Source organism: Agrilus planipennis, unplaced genomic scaffold (assembly GCF_000699045.2).
Source record: "Agrilus planipennis isolate EAB-ADULT unplaced genomic scaffold, Apla_2.0 scaffold196, whole genome shotgun sequence".
In the NCBI taxonomy this organism is placed as follows: Eukaryota; Metazoa; Arthropoda; class Insecta; order Coleoptera; family Buprestidae; genus Agrilus; species Agrilus planipennis.
The window spans coordinates 319,738-325,405 of NW_020439032.1; the positions used below are offsets into that span (position 1 = coordinate 319,738).

A 5,668-nucleotide genomic window follows, 5' to 3' on the forward strand; every position below is an offset into this window, starting at 1 on the left:
TATTAACATAAAAATATTTGTAGGGTCTACTTCTTTTATTAAAAAATGTATTTTTAAGTGTCCAAATATCTTAATTTTCTTAAATTAATCATGATTTTATTTGAAAAAAGATCAGACTGATTAAAATCGTGATTTTAGTCAACTGATTTAAATCATCTCAACCCTGCGAACCACGCATTGTATTCTTATCAGTACTTTAATAATAAAAAATATTATATTTCCCGAAAGCGGATCGTACATATTCTGTACCATATTTTCTTCGCCCCTTTCAAGCCCGTTCGTTCTGTTTGATCCTGCGTCAATAAAACAAGAACGCAACGACCGTCTCTTTCTCTTATAAGCTCGGGTCACCCTATCAAATGTAGCGTTTCATTCATTCGCCAGGACGAGATACAGTACGCCAGAGAGAGGATCGTACATATTCTTTGCCATATTTTCTTCGCCCCTTTCAAGCCCGTTCGTTCTGTTTGATCCTGCGTCAATAAAACAAGAACGAAACGACCGTCTCTTTCTCTTATAAGCTCGGGTCACCCTATCAAATGTAGCGTTTCATTCATTCGCCAGGACGAGATACAGTACGCCAGAGAGAGAAAATATAGACGCTTGCCGCCGTCCCGACGCGCCGTGTACATACTTACACAGAAGTGCTGCCGCTCCATACCGTGACGACGCTCAACGAGCGACGCCGCCGTCGTTGTTTCGTCGTCGTTAAAAGTCCGTTCTGCCGGAGGAAGCTGTATCAAGCTACGTCACAGGCAGTTTAACTAAGGTACTAGCCAGTACCATTCAAACTCACAGTGTGTAAATCGTAAAACAACCAATCAACTCCAACTCTTTGGTAAGCAAATTTATCTAATACCTACACGCATATCACGATGCACAATTCACGATTGAAAAATTTTACCATCGACTACGTACACTGTCTTCCTTTAATAGATATCTGCACACATACATGTAAAATTTTCGCGTTTGTACAAGAATGTGTAGCAGGTACATAGTTACAATATTCACGTCAAGTATCGATTTCGTTAGTAAGAATGACGGATTTGATGAGAAATCTCACTGGAAAATCGTTTATGCCGTAATTAACACCGCCGTTAAAATAATGAACTAATTGCGGAAAAGGACGGTAATTAACACTGGTCAAACTCGACTAATAATCTCAAAATATGCGCCCCCAAACGGACCGGGTTACGTCATTTTCGGGTTTCAATTTTTAATAAATAGGTAAATAAATAAAATATTTTCTAAATTAAAGATGTGAAATAAATGACTGTCTATTGCAAGTTACAAGTTTCATTTCATTTCAAAATTAATCAGGCATGATAACTAAATATGTTTAAACAGTTTGATATTTAAAAAAAGGTATTCCCTTTGGGAATATTTGTCATTATTTGGTCATCGGTACAGTTTGACTAAATATACTTTTGAATTATAACTGGAAAAGCCCTCATGGAGTTGACTTTCTCTTAAGATAAGATTATTACTCAAAATAAAAACTTATTTATCACAAATTAAATCAAATAAATTTTAATACACTCAATAACAGAAAAACAAAAAAATTATATTTTTTTTAAATATTATACTTAACAATGGAGACAATTCAATTTAACATGGTCTTATATTTTGATTTGAATTTTCGACGTGACGATTACTTAATTTTTCCTTGATTATTTTTATTTTTTGACGTACCTACCTATGTAGATAATGGGTAGTACTTATTGCGCTACATGCATGTTTTTTCCATAATAATATTAAGATTTTCATTCATTTTTCGTTTTTGTTTTTTGAGTTTATTGCTATTTATTTTTCAAATATTTCACAATTTTAACTTCCTTCTTTCAATTGTTACTTCTTCTTCTAACTTTTATTTGTTAAAAAAAATGTGTAGCTCTACAATTATATTTTGTTGTGCCTTTCAGAAAAAACAATTACTCAAAAATTGTGTGTCGATTTTTTTTATTATTAATTTCATTTTACAGTTTAAAGGTCATATCAGCATTGCAACAATTTGGAGATTACCTGCATATGTGTGTATAATTACGTACGTGCGTGGTCATTGTTTTCCTGCACGATATCGCTCGGAAAAAAATGATATCGACTCGTTGAGGTTGTTGATTAAAAACGAAATTGCATAACATTCAGTCATGCCATTTTTTTGTTTCAACGAAAAGACTAAAAAGAAGTAGATTTTTGGGATTTTTTAATTAAACCGGAGTATAAAACACTTTGATAAAAAACTGGGGATTTCTTGAAGAATGTTTGATAAAGGTCTAAATGATGGCAACCCATCCCCGAAGGGGCGGGGGGGATCGAAAGAGGAGGTCATCCCCACCACTGTACCATAAAAAGTTACGGAGGTTCAAAGTTAATAAATATGCCATTTTTTATACATTTCTAGGCATGTAAATATTACATACAATGTAGAAATCTTCCCGAAGTGAGTTAGTTTTAAANGTCATTTTCGGGTTTCAATTTTTAATAAATAGGTAAATAAATAAAATATTTTCTAAATTAAAGATGTGAAATAAATGACTGTCTATTGCAAGTTACAAGTTTCATTTCATTTCAAAATTAATCAGGCATGATAACTAAATATGTTTAAACAGTTTGATATTTAAAAAAAGGTATTCCCTTTGGGAATATTTGTCATTATTTGATCATCGGTACAGTTTGACTAAATATACTTTTGAATTATAACTGGAAAAGCCCTCATGGAGTTGACTTTCTCTTAAGATAAGATTATTACTCAAAATAAAAACTTATTTATCACAAATTAAATCAAATAAATTTTAATACACTCAATAACAGAAAAACAAAAAAATTATATTTTTTTTAAATATTATACTTAACAATGGAGACAATTCAATTTAACATGGTCTTATATTTTGATTTGAATTTTCGACGTGACGATTACTTAATTTTTCCTTGATTATTTTTATTTTTTGACGTACCTACCTATGTAGATAATGGGTAGTACTTATTGCGCTACATGCATGTTTTTTCCATAATAATATTAAGATTTTCATTCATTTTTCGTTTTTGTTTTTTGAGTTTATTGCTATTTATTTTTCAAATATTTCACAATTTTAACTTCCTTCTTTCAATTGTTACTTCTTCTTCTAACTTTTATTTGTTAAAAAAAATGTGTAGCTCTACAATTATATTTTGTTGTGCCTTTCAGAAAAAACAATTACTCAAAAATTGTGTGTCGATTTTTTTTATTATTAATTTCATTTTACAGTTTAAAGGTCATATCAGCATTGCAACAATTTGGAGATTACCTGCATATGTGTGTATAATTACGTACGTGCGTGGTCATTGTTTTCCTGCACGATATCGCTCGGAAAAAAATGATATCGACTCGTTGAGGTTGTTGATTAAAAACGAAATTGCATAACATTCAGTCATGCCATTTTTTTGTTTCAACGAAAAGACTAAAAAGAAGTAGATTTTTGGGATTTTTTAATTAAACCGGAGTATAAAACACTTTGATAAAAAACTGGGGATTTCTTGAAGAATGTTTGATAAAGGTCTAAATGATGGCAACCCATCCCCGAAGGGGCGGGGGGGATCGAAAGAGGAGGTCATCCCCACCACTGTACCATAAAAAGTTATGGAGGTTCAAAGTTAATAAATATGCCATTTTTTATACATTTCTAGGCATGTAAATATTACATACAATGTAGAAATCTTCCCGAAGTGAGTAGTTTTAATATGAAATATTCTCAATTTTTACCCACTACACACTACCTCAACTTAATGAGGAAAAATTGTTGCTGTTGTCATACCTCCGCCGGGAATCGAACCCGGGCTCTTTGGCTTTACGCGCCAATGCTTTGGCCACTAAGCTACGAGAGATGACAACAGCAACAACGACAAACCGTACTATTAGTCACAGATGTAGATGACTAATGTAACTATGTACTGAATATAAATATATATACAATGTAGAAATCTTCCCGAAGTGAATTAGTTTTTAATATGAAATATTCTCAATTTTTACCCACTACACACTTCCTCAAATTAATGAGGAAAAATTTGTTGCTGTTGACACACCCCCGCCGAGAATCGAACGCGGGCTCTTTGGCTTTACGCGCCAATGCTTTGACCACTAAGCTACGAGAGATGACAACAGCAACAACGACAAACCGTACTATTAGTCACAGATGTAGATGACTAATGTAACTATGTACTGAATATAAATATATATACAATGTAGAAATCTTCCCGAAGTGAATTAGTTTTTAATATGAAATATTCTCAATTTTTACCCACTACACACTTCCTCAAATTAATGAGGAAAAATTTGTTGCTGTTGACACACCCCCGCCGAGAATCGAACGCGGGCTCTTTGGCTTTACGCGCCAATGCTTTGACCACTAAGCTACGAGAGATGACAACAGCAACAACGACAAACCGTACTATTAGTCACAGATGTAGATGACTAATGTAACTATGTACTGAATATAAATATATATACAATGTAGAAATCTTCCCGAAGTGAATTAGTTTTTAATATGAAATATTCTCAATTTTTACCCACTACACACTTCCTCAAATTAATGAGGAAAAATTTGTTGCTGTTGACACACCCCCGCCGAGAATCGAACGCGGGCTCTTTGGCTTTACGCGCCAATGCTTTGACCACTAAGCTACGAGAGATGACAACAGCAACAACGACAAACCGTACTATTAGTCACAGATGTAGATGACTAATGTAACTATGTACTGAATATAAATATATATACAATGTAGAAATCTTCCCGAAGTGAATTAGTTTTTAATATGAAATATTCTCAATTTTTACCNGTCAGGAAGGAATTGCAGCGGCCACTAATAAATAAAAAGCAATAACATTAAATGTTAATGTGAAAATTCATTTTTAATTTTCAATCCCACTATGAACTACCTCAAGTTAATGAGGAAAAATTTGTTGCTGTCGAGGTAGTTTATAGTGGGCAAAAATTAAAATGAATTTTCATATTAATATATTTGATATCGTCCCCTATTAAATGTCAAAGTGGTTCGTGTATATACTAAATTTTAGATTAGTTATAAGAAACAACATCTTATTTTAAGTTATTCTAATAATTTTTAACTTTTGTTAATGTTTTGTAAAGAAAACCTTATTAAGTCCTGTCTTTTATCATGATATCGAATACATAAAAATCAAGCTCCACATATAAACCAAGTGTGACGTAAAATTCGACCGAGATGATAATAATAACCCTCCACTAATGGAAAACACCGATTAACAATCAGTATAGGTCACGCTGTCAATATATTACTTATCGGATATTACGTATACGTAAAGAAAAACATTACATATACACTAGTGGCGAGTTGTGAAAAGAACATAGGGATTAGAGACGCACCAAATAGTGACACTGTCGGGAACCGGATAACCGAGTACCCGGCTGATTTACCAACAAGCGACAAAAATTGTAACCAGTATTGAGCAAATTAAGGATTTGGAGGTATGTCAAAATGCTACGACCCAAATAAAAATTTGGAAGAACGTTCCTCATTCAATTCTAAAACTCCTGTAAAAATTACAAATCGTTAAAAAGTTATTGAACTTTTTAAAAATTGTAATTTTACACGTCATTTTATGGAGATTCGCCAACCGAACAGATTAAATTTATTATTATTAACAGAAAAAAGG

At 32.7% G+C, this 5,668-nt stretch overlaps 1 protein-coding gene and 1 long non-coding RNA gene across 2 annotated transcripts in view; one reads left to right on the forward strand and one right to left on the reverse strand.

The window, feature by feature from the left end:
- The window catches only part of LOC112905029, a 40,590-nt gene that overhangs the window by 1,365 nt on the left and 33,557 nt on the right, over positions 1-5,668 (reverse strand). The gene's annotated exons all lie outside the window — the stretch shown is intronic.
- LOC108738413 (probable sodium/potassium/calcium exchanger CG1090) overlaps positions 472-5,668 on the forward strand; it is a 36,191-nt gene continuing 30,994 nt past the window's right edge. Inside the window, exon 1 of the mRNA XM_025976570.1 lies at positions 472-838. The gene's annotated coding sequence lies outside the window, so the exon portion shown is untranslated. The remainder of the gene's footprint in view (positions 839-5,668) is intronic.